Source organism: Plecotus auritus (assembly GCF_963455305.1).
Source record: "Plecotus auritus genome assembly, chromosome: 3".
NCBI lineage: Eukaryota > Metazoa > Chordata > Mammalia > Chiroptera > Vespertilionidae > Plecotus > Plecotus auritus.
The window spans coordinates 141,815,791-141,832,272 of record NC_137772.1 but is presented as its reverse complement, the minus strand read 5'-3'; the positions used below and the strand labels follow the sequence as shown (position 1 = coordinate 141,832,272).

The 16,482-nt window shown below is 40.8% G+C and overlaps 1 pseudogene across 1 annotated transcript; it reads right to left on the bottom strand.

Annotated features, from left to right (window-relative positions):
- Nucleotides 1-4,073: 4,073 nt before the first annotated feature.
- LOC308245593 (ubiquitin-conjugating enzyme E2 D3-like) lies at nt 4,074-4,396 on the bottom strand (annotated as a pseudogene). Its single transcript has one exon. The product of its transcript is annotated as a ubiquitin-conjugating enzyme E2 D3-like (transcript).
- Between the last annotated feature and the right edge of the window lie 12,086 nt (nt 4,397-16,482).

Here is a 16,482-nt window from a genome sequence, read left to right as displayed (position 1 = left end):
TGCAGGGGAGGGCAGTTGGGAGGGACCCAGGCCTACAGGGGAGGGCAGTTAGGGGAAAACAAGCTGGCAGGGGAGCAGTTAGGCATCAATCAGGCTGGCAGGGGAATGGTTAGGAGGTGATCAGGCTGGCAGGCAGAAGCGGTTAGGGGCAATCAGGAAGGCAGGCAGGCGAGCAGTTGGGAGCCAGCAGTCCTGGATTGTGAGAGGGATGTCCAACTGTCCCTCGAGGGGTCCCAGATTGGAGAGGGTGCAGGCTGGGCTGAGGGTCACCACCCCCCCCCCCGTGCACGAATTTCATGCACCGTGCCTCTAGTGTACTCTATAAAGGATTGAGTCCATAAGAAGGTGAGATAGCAAGATTGTCATACCTTTTGATTGTGTGAATTTCTAATAATGTCATCAACCCCAAACCAGTACTTGCCATAATTAAGGAAATGGATAAGATTCAATGGCTTTTGTATGCCCAATAGAAAAGATAACCCCAAAGGTTATAGTATGATTGTATTATAGTATTGCATTAATGAGCTTTTATCTAATTTAAAATTTAGAATTATTATTTGACTTCTCAATGGCATGCTTTCTAGGGCAGAATGTGCTGCCCTGATAAATTAAGTATCTGGCCTCTTGATGTATTGTAAGAAAGTCCATACCTGAAAAACAAATATTTTTTTAATGTGATTTAAAATATGGTCTTTTAAAGAGCCGAAGAACAGATTCTAGATTATGCCCAATTGTTAATCCATGTGGACAGTCAGCTTTTGGCAGTCTAAACATGCCTCCGTGAGCAGCTGCCTGTTTGTCACTTCTGTCAAGGAAAAATTACCCTTAACTTGATCTGGGAAAGAATATTGTGTGTCATAGGATTCACAACCTCCTTCGGGGAAGAAATCTGTGTCCCTAAAAATGTGTAAGTAAGGTTTTAATAAATGTATATAAGATTAAGGATTTCTGGGAAGTTAGTTGTCCAAACTCAACTCAATTTGAGTCTAAAGTATTCACCTTTAACCAGATATTCTTTACTTTTTGTATCTACTCTAATCTCATAATGATTATTTAACCTCGTTTTCCAAAACAAAGAGAGAATCTTAGAATTGGTTTGCTAGAGGCCTTTATCTTGAAGCAAGATTATAATGAAGTTTTGATGGTCTGTTTAACTTCTTTCAATTTAAGACCAATCTTGCCTGACCATGAGCACTCTAGATTTTCCCGTTCTTATTTACAGCAACTGGCTTATTTTTTAAAAGACATCCTTTATATGTCACTTCTTTGACATCATTGTCTACCTAAGCAGTACATACCAGGAGCACATAAATCATACTTCAAGCCATTCTCTCAACCTGAGGTTTTTTACAAGCATTATATACATGGAATCTATTCGCTCAAAAAAGTTCTGTGTTTTTCTCCCCACTGGTCTTTCTTTCTTCATGCTTTTATCTGAACTTTCCTACCCCACTTTCACCTGTTAATATTTCATCGGTTAATTGGAGCTCAAATGCCACCTATTATGTATAACTAATCCCTTCAGTCATAATTAATGCCTTCTTCTTCTCAAAATATATTAATTCACTCAGATATTTAACTATAGTCATGTGCTCCATAATGATGTTTTAGTTAATGATGGACCACATATATGACAGTGCTCCCATTATACTAGAGCTGAATATTATAATAGAGCTGAAAAATCCTATCACCTAGTGACATTCTAGCCATTGCAATATCATAACATAGTGCTGGTGTAAAAAAAACCTACTGTGCTTCCAGTCATATAAAAGTATATGAAATTTCATAGTAATGGGTTTGCCAAACACTTTGACATAAACAAGCTCCATAAAAAGTTTGAAAACATGGACTCCAGCACCAAACATTTCTCATTAATAGACAGGACTGTTGTTGGTGCATTATCTGCTTAAAAGCAAATCTACAATTAAAACAAGAGGATAGAAAAGAAAAGAAACGAAAAGAAAAAAGAAAAGAAAAGAAAAGAAAAGAAAAGAAAAGAAAAGAAAAGAAAAACGAAACGAAAAGAAAAGAAAAGAAAAGAAAAGAAAAGAAAAAAAAGAAAAGAAAAGAAAAAAGGAAAGAAGAGAAACAAACCTAGCAAAACTGAACGAACATATTTCTGAAGAGTGACATCTCCTCAAGATAAGCCTCAGGCAGACCCTTTAGATGGTATCCCAGAAGAAGTCATCGTTGTTATTGGAGATGACAGCTCCATGCATGTTATTGCCCCTGAAGATCCTCCAACAGGATAAGGTGTGGAGATGGAAGACAGCAAAAATGATGAGCTTGGCCCTGCATAGGCCTAAACTAAGGTGTATGTTTGTGTCTTAGTTTTTAATAAAGAAGTTTAATAAGTAAAATAAATAGATAAATAGAGAACTAAAAAATAGATAAATAGAAAAAAGTTATAGCATAAAAATATAAAGAAAAATATTTTGTATAGCTGTATTTGTGTTTTAACTAAATGTTATTATAAGAGTCAAAAGTTTCAAAATATTAAAACATTTATAAAGTGAAAAAGTTATGGTAAGCTAACAATTTATTATTGAAGAAAGATTTTAAAAAATAAATGTAGTGCAGCCTAATTGTAGCATGTTTATAAAGTCTACAGTTGTGGATAGCAATGTTCTATGCCTTCAAACTCAGCACTCACTCACTGACTTACCCAGGGCAAATGCCGGTCCTGCAAGCTCCATTCATAGTAAGTGCCCTATATAGCTGTATCATTTATTATCTTTCATACTGCATTCTTACTTACTCTTTCTATGTTTATATATGTTTAGGTACACAAATACCATAGTGCTACAACTTCCTACAATATACTAAAGTACAGAAATATGCTGTACAGATTTGTAGCCTAGGAGCAATAGGCAATATACCATAGGGCCTAAGTGTGCAGCTACACAATCTAGGTTTGTGTAAGTGTACTCTATGATGTCTGCACAATGATAAAATAGCCTAACAACCATTTTTCAGAACATATTTCTGTCATTAAGCAGCTCATCACTGCAATGTTCATTGGAACCTAATATATATCATACCAGAGGCCCGGTGCACAAAATTCGTGCATTGGGGGGGTGTCCCTCAGCCCAGCCTGCAACCTCTCCAATCTGGGACCCCTCAAGGGATGTCCGACTGCCCGTTTAGGCCTGATCCCTCTCACAATCCAGGACTGCTGGCTCCCAACTGCTCGCCTGCCTGCCTTCCTGATTGCCCCTAACCGCTTCTGCCTGCCAGCCTGATTGCCCCTAACTGCTTCTCCCCTGCCAGCCCAATTGACCCTAACTGCCCTCCCCTGCAGGCCTGGGTCCCCCCCCTACAACTGTCCTTCCCTGCAGGCCCAGTCGCCCCCAACTTCCCTCCTCTGCCAGCCTGGTCACCCCTAACTGCCCTCCCCTGCAGGATTGATTGCCCCCAACTGTCCTCCCTTGCAGACCTGGTCCCTCCCAACTGCCCTCCCTTGCTGGCCATCTTGTGGTGGCCATCTTGTGTCCACATGGGGGCAGGATCTTTGACCACATGGGGGCAGCCAGCTTGTGTGTTGGAGTGATGGTCAATTTACATATTACTCTTTTATTAGATAGGACAATATTCTAAGCACTAAGAATACAATTCATGCCTTTACAGAGCTCATATTCTAGTGAGGACAGTAAATAACAAAAAAGTATACAAAATAGTAAATAATACAATTTTGGAATCTAAAATGTCCTAAGATAAAAATGAAACAAAGGCTTTTCAATAAATGGTGTTGGGAAAATTGGACAGGTACATACAAAAAAAAAAAAAAAAAAAAAATAAGAAACTAGGTCACCAATTTAAACCATACAAAAGAATAAATTTAAAGTGGATAAAAGACTTATTAAATGTAAGTAGAAAAACTATAAAATCCTAGAAGAAACTATAGGCAGTAGAATCTCAGACTTCTCTCCAAGAAATATTTCTGCCGATATATTCCAGAGGCAAGGAAAAACTGAACAAATGAAACCACATCAAACTATAAAGCTTTTTTTAAAAAACAGTAATTTAAAGTTTATTCCAGCTATAATGCAGGTTATTCTGACTTTAAGGTAGCATCACATGGCATACTCCTGAGTCCATTCCTGATATATTTTATCTCTGTCTGTTTTATAGATCTGTGCAAGTGGGGTCATCTGGGTTTGGATCACATAGCAGTGAACAAACGGATAAAGGAACTTTAGAAATAGTTAATGCAGGAGACCACTGTGATCTCAGAATATCGAAACAAATGCTGCCATTACTGTTAAATTCTTGCTGTAAATGCAACCTTAAGTGGTTTGAAGGGGTAGTCTGTAGGAAAATGAATTGTCAAAAAGAACACATCGCCTTAATATGGGTTGTCATTAGATCCCATAATTGTGGCTTGCCAATGAAACATCTTCCCCAACTGGACCTGCAGAACATTGTGTGGGAGGGTCACGGCCAAATCACTAAGTTCCTTACTGATCCGTTTCAGCCGTAGGCTGTGCTTTGCATCTCGCTCCTCACTATCTCAGTGTGTGCTCAAAGGTCTGGCCAAAACTCCTGATTATCCCAGCGGCAGGGAAGGATTGACTCTTCGTCTCACACTGGCTCTCCCAGGCCCAGATGCTTAGTATTAAAGGGGATCTCGGGATAACCTGGAGGCTGGCTTACTGGAGCTGTCCAAACTAAAAAGCTTTTGTACAACAAAATAGACCAACATCAAAATAAAAAGGAAGCCTGCTGTATGAGAGGACATATTTGCCAAAGATACTTCTGGTAAGGAATTAATTTCCAAATTATATAAAGAACTCACACTCCTCAACACCAGGAAGACAAACAATCCAATTAAAAATGGGCAAAGGACCTGAATTGAGACTTTTCCAAAGAGGACATATAGACATATGGAAAAAATGCTCTTCACCAATCAACAGAGAGATGCAAATGAAAACGGTAATGAGATCATCTTATACCTGCCAGAATGGCTACCATCAATAAATCAAAACACAAGGCTGGCAATGATGTGGTGAAAAGGGAACACTAGTGCACACACTGTTGGTGGGAATGCAGACTGGTGCAGCCACTTCTGGGAATATATCTTAAGAAACCTGAAACACCAGTTTGAAGGAATATATGCATCCCTATGTTCATAACAGTATAATTTACAATAGCTAAGATCTGGAAACAGCTTAAGTGCCCATCAGTAAGTGAGTGGATAAATAAAAACTGTGGTACATTTACACAATGTAATACTACAAGGCCATAAAAAAAGAAGGAAGTCTTACCTTTTGTGACAGCATGGATGGACCTAGAGGTTATTATGCTAAGTAAAATAAGCCAAATTTTTAGGGAAAGACAAATATCATATGATCTCACTTATTTGTGGAATCTAATGAACAAAATAAACTGATGAACAACAACAAAAAAAAAACAGAGGCATGGATAAATGGAACATAATGACAGTTGTCAGAGGGCAGATGGGAGAGGGAGACTGATGAAAGAAGGTTCAGGGATTAGCCGAAGAACATGCATGCATAGCCCACAGACACAGACAACAGTGTGGGTCTGGCACTGGGTGGAGATGGGCAAACAGGGGGTGAGGAGTGGGAAGAGGGAATGGGAACATCTGTAATAGTGTCAACAATAAAGTTAAAAAAATGAAACAAAGTAGAGAAAACAGAGTTCAGGGGTGAGGAAGATGGGAATGTTTTTGGTAGGACCTGATGAACAACTAGAAAGGTGATATTTGAATAGTGAACTGAAGAAAGTAAGGAAATCTATAATTGGACTTTTGGGGCAAATAATCCAGGCTCAGATTAGAGCAAGAGTATAGGCCTTTTGGTAGAAATGAGCTTGACAAATTCCAGGTAATTCAGCTTTCACCTACTTATTATATACTATTCTTGATAAAGAAATCAGCCACTATAATAACAAAATGTCGTACATCCTTCAGTGGGAAACATAAATCAATATCTTTAAGAAAGTGATACTTAATGTTTTACTCAACAGACACTGTGGCAGCTTTGGAAATATGTAAATAGTACTCTTTAAGGAAAACATTTTGAGGCTTATGTTTTATTTTATGCCAGGAATATCAGCCTTTTCTAAATCTAATGGATCTCCCCCACCTTCTGAATATCATAATTTTTTAACATGGTCTAATAGTACTGAGTGGTAACTTTTTATAAAAGAAAATTTATATTTAGGTGATGAAGAGACAAAGGTGTGAGTGCTCTCTTCATTTTCTTCCTACATGAAGATTTTAATAAATTACAGAATACCATTTAAAATTTTAAGTCCATTCACCTTTTTTGCCCCACCTAGTATTATAGTTAGTTATAGAAGTATGTCTCTCTATGGAGTCATAAACTTCCTGAGATGAGGGGCCATGTCTCATTTATCTTGGTAGCTGCTTCCCTATTATACACTACTAGAGGCCCAGTGCACGAAATTCGTGCACAGGGGAGGGGGGTGTCCCTCAGCCCAGCCTGCACCCTCTCCAATCTGGGACACCCCAAAGGGATGTCTGACTGCCCATTTAGGCCCGATCCTGGTGGGATCGAGCCTAAACGGGCAGTCGGACATCCTCTCACAATGCAGGACTGCTGGCTCCCAACCGCTAGCCTGCCTGCCTGCCTGCCTGATTGCCACTAATCGCTTATGCCAGCCAGCCTGACCACCCCCTGACAGCCTGATCGACGCCTAACTGCTCCCCTGCCAGCCTGATTGCCCCTAACTCACCTCCCCTGCCAGCCTGGTCACCCCTAACTGCCCTCCCCTACAGGCCTGGTACCCCCCAACTGCCCTTCCCTGCAGTCCTGGTCACCCCCAATTTTCCTGCTCTGCCAGCCTGGTCACCCCTAACTTCCCTCCCCTGCAGGCTTGATCACCCCCAACTGCCCTCCCTTGCAGACCTGGTCTCTCCCAACTGCCCTGCCCTGCTGGTCTGATCGCCCACAACTGCCCTTCCCTGCCGGCCATCTTGTGGCGGTCATCTTGTGTCCACATGGGGGCAGCCATCTTTGACCATATGAGGGCGGCCATCTTGTGTGTTGGAGTGATGGTCAATTTGCATATTACCTCTTTATTATATAGGATCTTGCAGAAGAGTTATTCTCAATACATACTGGTTGAAAAAATGAAATCTATGTATATAAAAACCAACCGTCCAGAATGACTGGTTGCTATGATGCACACTGAGTCCAGCCAACCCTCCCAATCAGGGCAGGCTGGCCGGACCCCACCTGTGCACAAATTCGTGCACTGGGCCTTTAGTACATATACGTGCCTTCTATAAGGAAAGGCTTTGCAACATTATAGATTCTAAATTTACTTCCTTTTTAAAAAAAGATAATTAATATTAAGTAGTTTTACAAAGGCTGTATTCCTTATTACCATTGACTCAGAATCTAGCAATCTTGGCCTATAGTAGACTAACAAATACCTTTTGAATATTGAGCAAAACTTCTCCAACAATTCAGCCAAATAAATATTGGTATTCAAAGCAATCAACACAGGAGTCCATTTGCTTTTTCTGATTCAACCCTTGCTCAAAAAATTCTTGAAAAAAAAATTGACTACTGAATAAGATTACAGGTTTCACAACAAAGTCATATCAGCTTCTTTATAGACACATTTGGTCATTGACCACTCAGAGCCACTAACTCTAAATTAAAAAAAATAAACTATTATCTTCTATGGCAGAGTCCTATATAATAAAGAGGTAATATACAAATTGACCATCACTCCAACACATAAGATGGCCGCCCCCATGTGGACACAAGATGGCTGCCACAAGATGGCCAGCAGAAAAGGGCAGTTGGGGGCAACCAGGCTTGGAGGGGAGGGCAGTTGGGGGGGACCCAGGCCTGGAGGGGAGGGCAGTTCGGGGGACTGGGACTGCAGGGGAGGGCAGTTGTGGGGGGGAACAGGCCTGCAGGGGAAGACAGTTGTGGGTGACCTGGCTGGCAGGGGAGGGTAGTTAGGGGCAACCAGGCTGGCAGGGGAGCAGTTAGGCATCAATCAGGCTGGCAGGGGAGTGGTTAGGGGGTGATCAGGCTGGCAGGAAGAAGCAGTTAGGGGCAATCAGGCAAGCAGGCAGGCGAGCAGTTGGGAGCCAGCAGTCCTGGACTGTGAAAAAGGTCCCAGATTGGAGAGGGTGCAGGCTAGGCTGAGGGACACACACACCCCACGCACGAATTTCGTGCACTGGGCCTCTAGTTACTATAATAAAGTAATAGCTGAGGAAGTGTTCAGACTTAAATAGAAATGTTTTTATTTGATGTTAAATTCAGATTTTAGAAACAATTATCAATGCAATAATGAGGAAGTCAGCTCCTCTGTAATGTATCAATGTTGTCAATAGAAAAGTTTTAACAAAATTGCTGAGCCTCCAGATTTTATTGAATAATGTAACTGTTTTAAAGTGTGTATTATTAACACAGTTTCTAATATTCTTTCTGACCTTTACTAATTCAAGATTCATTTCCCTTTATTTGAGGAGTATCACAAGCCATTTCCTTCCCTCCTCAAGAATCACAGAGCCTTGTCTACTAACCATAGGGTGATGCTTGGGAAAGCCCTCCGGTTGTACTCATGTATAAATATTAAAAGCCTGTAATGTTGATGAATTATAGAATTAGGGTGTGATGGTGGCTCATGCATATTTATCTCCTTTCTGAAATACGGTTCTTAATCATGGCAACATGTTGGCTTTTTTTCTTTTTTCAATTCTGCATCTGCGGCCTTTGTTTCTACCATAAAAAAAATCTAAGCTCTAATAGTCAGGTTATTAACATGCAATATGTTCTAAAGTGTATGTGAGATCCCACTGTCTATAGTATCTCAAGGGTCATTATCAATTCTCAATCATCAAATTTGTGTGTAACAACCGAGTATGCTCACAATTGTTGCCTTTTCCATCCACCAGATATTTCTTAATCATATAACAAATCAGGGTGAGTTTAGTCAAGGGACTCATTTCCCTCCTGCAGTGACTGCATTAGCTGTCACAACTGGAGCTAAAGTCATGTACTTTGGTTCACATTTTCCTTGATCCAGTTCTGTTCCCGCCGCTGGCAATATCCTCAGTTGTGATTATTATAACTACCCCCAGGTGACAGAATTTAGCATTTCATTTGAAGTGGGAGAAAGGAGGCAGTGAAAAGGGATAGAAGGCTTAGTATTGGTGTAATGTTTATGACATTTGCAAGTACCATACAGCTAAAAGAACAAACATCATTGAATCCTGCCTGCCTGGGATAAAGGCCATCACTCAGGCAACAGTACATTAACAATTCCTTTTTCTCCCCCAGTAATTTGAGTCACATTGCGGGGGAAAAAAAGGTTGCAGTTATTTCAAAGTTTTTTGTTGAATGCTATGTTGGTGTTCTTTTCACGATTCCCTTTGTACCTTATTCCTTTCCAGATCAAGGAGAAATCAATCTTTAAAAACATTTTTTTTCAAGACTGACATTTATTCTGTAATTCAAAACAAAAAAAAAATCATTTACAGAATCTGACATATCATCTAAGAAGAAAAAGTCTAATTTCTCTAAAAACATAAGTTATTTGTTTTTTTAGTGGGCAACCCAATATAAGTTCACATACATGCACCGAATCAGTTTGTAAACAATGAGAATAAAGAATCTTACAGTTTAAAGTAAAAAATGTACTCCAGTGTCAGGTAGGCTGCATCTTCTGAACACAGCACATCTGCATTACAGTGTGTGCTGAGTTCTAACGGTGCTGCCAACAAGGGCTCCACGGCACAGGTTTGCTCTTCATTGCATTACTTTAGCAGGATCCTTCCCTCCTTTACACAAATCCACCATCTTTTTCTGGATAGTATTTTTGGGAAATGTTGACCTTCTTCACAAGCTTTAAATGACTGCAATGTGCTGTTAGATCTGCCAGGAAAAGGAGTTGTGAAGCAGGTAAAGAAAGACCTGTGCAGAATTGTGCTACAGCCCTTATGTCCTAAAGATACATTAACAACTCGAATTTAGTTCAAAATTCTAAACCAGTTTAATGTGCAATGACAGATAGGATTTTCGAAAATGTTTGCTTTTGTTTGTGTGGAATCCACCCACCTACCTCACAGGCACAGAGGATGATGCTAGAGCCCTTTCCCGTTTATATCTGTGTGCATGTGTTCACAATTTACCCTCTGCAAAGGAGCTAGTAAATGTTCCCAAGCCACCCTGGAGACAGCTCAGTGAAAAATTAGGATTTGGCATGTTAGTTACAGGTCAATTTGAGAACAAGAGCCAAGGGGTGAAATCAGTGAGGCTTTTCTCCATCTTTTGATACTTTTTGACCCTCTGCTGAGTGCCCTCAAAGTCAAAAGCCAGTGGGGCAGCAGCAGCCTCTCCAGCACTACGCTGACACTTAAGCAAGCCTGGGGCTGGGGGCTGGGGAAAATTCCTTCTGCCACTAAACTTTTCAGAGCTTTTAGACAAAAAGGGAAGCCCAAAATATGCCACTTTGCCTGAGCTCTGCTTAATTCTGTAGTACATTTCACTCTCAGAGTTATAGTTGCTATAAACAACACAATGGTTTTGTACATGCAAGTTGTATCCTTTTAATGACTCCACGATACTCACAGGGTATGTTTTCTTTATTTTGTGAGCATAAGCAACATTGTGTCTAGTGTAGACTAAACAGGTAAAGTTTCTTAAAAACTTGTTGTTCCATCTTATAAGAAAATTGAGTATTTGGAAGCTAAAAGGTCTTTAATTCCTACATTGGTGTTGGTTTGGTCTTTGACTACAGCACGTGTGTGTAACTGGTTTACACAACAGCCTGAATTATGGGCAGTAGGAAGGTGGTGGTATAAATATGAAGCATTTTATTTTTCCCACTCACAGCTGTTCAAAATCCTGTAACAGATTAAATGCCAATGCTCTTACAATGGTCTAACATGACTGCATCATCCCCACCCTCCCCTCCTCGCCCTGGCCACCTGTCTGCTCTCCTCTCCCACGGCTGACCTCCTTGTTCTCCATTCAACATGACAGTCATGCTTCTTCTACAGGACTTGGCTCAGCTGTTCCCTCTTCCTGGAACATTATTTGACTAACTCCTTTTATCTTTAAATCCCATCCTCTCATTGAGATCTACCCTGGCCATACTACTTAAAAATGAAATATCTCTTCTCATCAACTACTTGATTTCCCTCACCTTGCACTATTTTTGGGGGCCATAGCTCTTTTCACGTTTTAAGATAGAATGCAACTTAGAGAAACACCAATGTGAGAGAGATACATCAGCTGGGGGCAGGGAGCAAACCTGCAACCCAGGTACATGCCCTTGACCGGGAATGGAACCCGGGATTCTTCCATGTGGAGGGCAATGCTCTAACAACTGAGCAACACCGGCCAGGGCTCAAGTTACTTATTTTTATATTTCTTACTAGTATTTATTATCTTCTCCTACTGCAATTTAATGGACCTTTATTTTGTCCTGTGTTTCATCTAAATCACCCAAAACAGGTCAGTGTCTAGCATGTGCTCGATAAATGGATGATTTCTCCTATCCTTTAACTTTAACCAGTTAACTGCCACGCATCCAAAACAGAAACCATCCCCACATGCCACGATATTTTGAATTTAATTTAAAAAATCAATTTGCAATGAATATTATAAAAATAAATATATTACTCACAATTCGGGTGTTCTTGGAATATTTTCAGCTGAAAATTCTCATGAAAAGTGATTTTAAAGTAAAACAAAAGATCAAGCCAATGTAATACATTTTAAACTTTCAATCTTATATTCTTTATGTCCAAAATTTACTATTATCCAGCCTAAGAGATTTTGATTGAGGGTATGGTAGTTTACTTTTCAGTCTTGTGATGGCCAGGTTTTGTTTGTTTTATTAGTTGCTTTTATCCCTGGGTATTTTATTCTTTTAATTCAATGATATACAGTTTTATGGGTCAACCTGGTTTAGCTACAGTCACCAATTATCCGATCAGACACTAATCTAGGTGTTGCTATAAAGGTATTTTATAGGTATGATTAAAGCCTATCATCAGTTTATGTGAGCAAAATTATCCTGGGTAGTCCAGATGTGCCTGATTCAATCAATTGAAAGGCCTTACAGGGAGAACTGATGTTTCCTGTAAGAAGAAGAAATTTGACCTGTAGAGAGTAGCTTCAGTCTGTGCCGGATTGCTTCAGTCTACAAGTCCAGACAGCCTGACCTCCAGATTTCAGCATTGCCTCATTATCATGTGAGCTAATTCCTTTCATTAAGCTTCTTAATGTATATCTCCTACTGGTTCTGATTCTCTGGTATAACATTGACATATACATCCCTATGTAGCCGACCTCCTTAAGTATGGTGAAGCCACTGGAGCAGAAATCAGGGAAAAGGTACAACACATATTGTTACGGAAAACTGGGGAAGAACCAAGCAATACTTAGAGAGATGGAGTTACATTTATTATGCGTGGGTCCAGAGGAAAATGTCTCTCAAATTCTGGGCCCCAACATGGAGGAACTTTCCCTATTTATATGTTTTTACCTATTTTGTCTCCCAAATATGGGGTGTTTCTGGCCCCCTTTGCAAGTTCTTAAAGAGCCCCTATGTGCTGGGGCCTTGAGACCTCAACCAAAGGCTGGCCTGGTGCCAGCACTGATAATTTCATCCAGGGAAGATATAATGGCCTCTCTGAAGTGGGAGTAGTCTTATTTTCCTTATTATTTAAGCAAGCAAGCATTTACAGAAGCCAAATAGCAGGGTTAAAATTTCAAACAGCAGTTTTTATATAAGATGGATGCTTCAATATATTTTTTCTTATTTTAAAAGCCTACTAGGTGTTGTGGGTTTATTTTATTCGCAATCACTGGTTATTAATACATAATTAATACATAACCAGTGAGGCAGACTGAATAATTAATTGCTGCATGGAGCACACACCATAATTTTTGGGTTCAGAACAGAAATATCCCTTCTGCACATTTCCAAGGAAAGGAGATGTGATCTGGTTTGACATTTCTGGACCATGTCACTGTCCTCAACAAATATTTGTCTTGTAGCCTCTTGCTTCTGGGTTTTCCTCACCTGGGAGGCTTTCCCCGTGGGTGAGGTCCTACAAGATGGATCAAACCTTGGTATTTTTGTGTCACCCACCTTAGGTTTATACATCCTGGACTCATCACATAGTGGGAGGGCCATGCTTTATTCACTCTTCACCCTCTCATCTTTCTGCAGTCTTTTTCTGCTCAAATATACACAGGGAAAACCCCAAGTTTGCTGTCAAGATCCAACTTGAGAACATGTTGCTATTCTATGTATCTCACAACCATTACTGATCTTCAGAAGGGATTTTCTTGGCAACCTACTTACTTGGCTTAGAGTGGGGTTATGGAGTGCAAACACACAGAAGAAAGAGAAAAGTCACAGCAGTTCTTCTGTAGACCAACGATTCCCAACTGTTGCTGTTATTAAGCACATAGAGCTCAGAATATGAATATGGAGACCAGGATGGAAAGTCATGGTAATGATGAGATAACATTAGGGCCAGTTCTGCAGCCTCTTAATAAATCCCGAAGAGATGTACAGCTGGTGTGGTATTGGGGCTCACTTTAAAATATGGCCAATCTGTGCCATTTTTGTTCATTTCTGCCATTTGAGTTATAATCCATTAGCCAAATTTCTAGGTAACAGGGAAAGTCTCAATAAGCACCTTATTATAAGACTCATCCATAATTAAAGAGGAAGGAAATTCTGAAGTATACTACAATACAGATAAACCTTGAAAACATTATGCTATGTGAGATAGACCAGAAAGGAAAGGGCAAGTATTGTATAATTGAATTTTAGGAAGTACATAGAATAGTTAAATTCATAGAGACACAAAATAAAATAGTGATCTTCAGGGGTTAGGGGAGGAGAAGAATAGGGTGTTAATGTTTAATGGATAGAGTTTCTGTTTGGGATGATGAAAAAGTTCTGGAGATGGTTGATGGTGATGGTTGCACAACAATTTGATTATACTTATTATCATTGAACTGTACACTTAAAATAGTTAAAATCGTAAATTTTATGTTATACATATTTAACCAAAGGCAGGAGAGAGACACAGAGAGAGACAAAGAAAGAGAGAGAGACTCATTATAAGGAGGTAACATGAAGTTTAGTACTTTGTTTAGTGTGTTAAGAGCCATACCATAACCTGAGAAGATTCAACAGCAATTTAGCTGCTTTCTTTGTATGCAGCAGAAATAATCATCATCAACCAGGGATACTTGAATCATTAAAGTTACTTTGTGCTACAAATGTATATATGGTAAATACTAGAGGCCTGGTGCACAAAATTCGTGCATTTGGGGGGGGGGTGTTCCTCAGCCTGGGAGCCCTTGGGGGATGTCCAACTGCCACAGAGGCAGGAGAGGCTCCCGCCACCACCACTGCTCTCGCCAGCTGTGAGCCCCGCTTCTGCCTGAGCAGCGTTCCCCCTGTGGGAGCACACTGACCACCAGGGGGCAGCTTCTGCATTGAGAGTCTGCCCCCTGGTGGTCAGTGCACCTCATAGTGACCAGTCGTTCCACCTTTCAGTCGATTTGCATATTAGCCTTTTATTATATAGGATTGTTTGTTGGAATTTAAAAAAAAGGTTCATCCATTAAGAACTTGACTTTGAATGATGTATTACTTTCCTGTGGCTACCATAATAAATTGCCACAAATTGGGTGGCTTGAAACACCAGAAATGTATTCTTTCGCAGTCCTGAAGACGAGAAGTCTGAAATCAGAGCATTCTCAGGGCCACCCTCCCTACAGAGGTTCTAGGGGAAAACAGGTCCCCTGCTTCTTCCAGCTTCTGGTGATGGCTAGTATTCCTGGCTTGTGCCTCTGTCACCTTCTCCAGTGTTATCAATTCCTTCTGTGTTTCTCTCTATTATAAGGAAATTTGCATTAAGTTTAGGGTTTACCAGATAATCCACGACTGATTCCCTATCTCAAGATCCTCAATTTATGTACATCTACAAAGACCCTTTTTAGATAAAGCAACAATCACGTTACAGTGAATAGCACCTAGATGTATCTTTGGTGGTGGTGGTGGGAGGGGAGGGTGCACCATGCAGCCCATTACAAGTTACTATGTATAGTTTATATATATTGTTAACCTCAAATTATATTTTTAGAAGTAAAATTTGGGAACATGTCATTGAAATTATCTTTGAACTGGACTCTTGGCTTACCATTGCCCTCTTATTATCTCTTGTCAATAACAGATAGCATGATTGTTTTAAAATATAAGTGAAAACCTGTCACTTTTTTTTTTGCAGAAAACTCTTCAATGATGCCCATACTATCCCACCCCCAGGCTTGCAAAGCATAAAAACCAGGGTGTTTGTGTGTGTTGACTAGTCCTACAAGACCTGCTGCTTTCTTGCTCTTTATCTTTTTTGGCCTCATTTCTCAATAACCTGACTCTCCAGTGTGCGACAGACAGTGCTCACTGGTTTGTTTGCTGTTCTCTGAGCTTGTCAGACATGTTCCCATCTTTACATTCACTATTCTTTCTGCTTTTTTTCTAAAATGTTTACAAGGTTTGCAAATTCCCTTCCTAAATCTTTGCTGAAGCATCACCATTTCAGTGAGGCTTACATTATTTTTTCTCCAAACTGCTCAGCGTCTTCTAATATAGTATATAGCTTGCTTGTTAATTTCCTATACTATGTATTTCATCCTACAAATTGGAAAACTCTTGGAAGGCAGGGATTTTTGACAGTTTTGTTTACTACTGTCTCCCTAGAGACAAAACCATTCCTGACACACATTAGTTTCACAATAAATGTTGGTTGAAAGAATAAATCTGTAAAGAACTCATCCATGTATGTATTTTTCTCAATTATATATAAACTAGAGGCCCAGTGCATGAAATCATGCAGGGGGGGAGGGGTTGTCCCTCAGCCCAGCCTGCACCCTCTCCAATCTGGGACCCCTCAAGGGATGTCTGACTGCCCCTTTAGGCCCGATCCCGGGCAGTCGGACATCCCTCTCACAATCCAGGACTGCAGGCTCCCAACAACGCGCTTGCCTGCCTTCCTGATTGCCCCTAACCGCTTCTGCCTGCCAGCCTGATTGCCCCTAACCACTCCACTGCCAGCCTGATTGATGTCTAACTGCTCCCCTGCCAGCCTGGTCACCACTAACTGCCCTCCCCTGGAAGCTTGATCGCCCCCAACTGCCCTCCCTTGCAGGCCTGGTCCCTCCCAACTGCCCTCCCCTGCTGGCCATCTTGTGGCAGCCATCTTATGTCCACATAGGGTAGCCATCTTTGACTACATGGGGACAGCCATCTTGTGTGTTGGAGTGATGGTCAATTTGCATATTACTCTTTTATTAGATAGGATAGAGGCCTGGTGCACGGGTGGGGGCCAGCTGCTTTGCCCTGAAGGGTGTCCAGGATCAGGGTAGGGGTTCCCTTGGGGCATGGGGTGGCCTGGGCGAGGGGCATGTGGTGGTTTCCAGGCCAGCCATGCCCCCC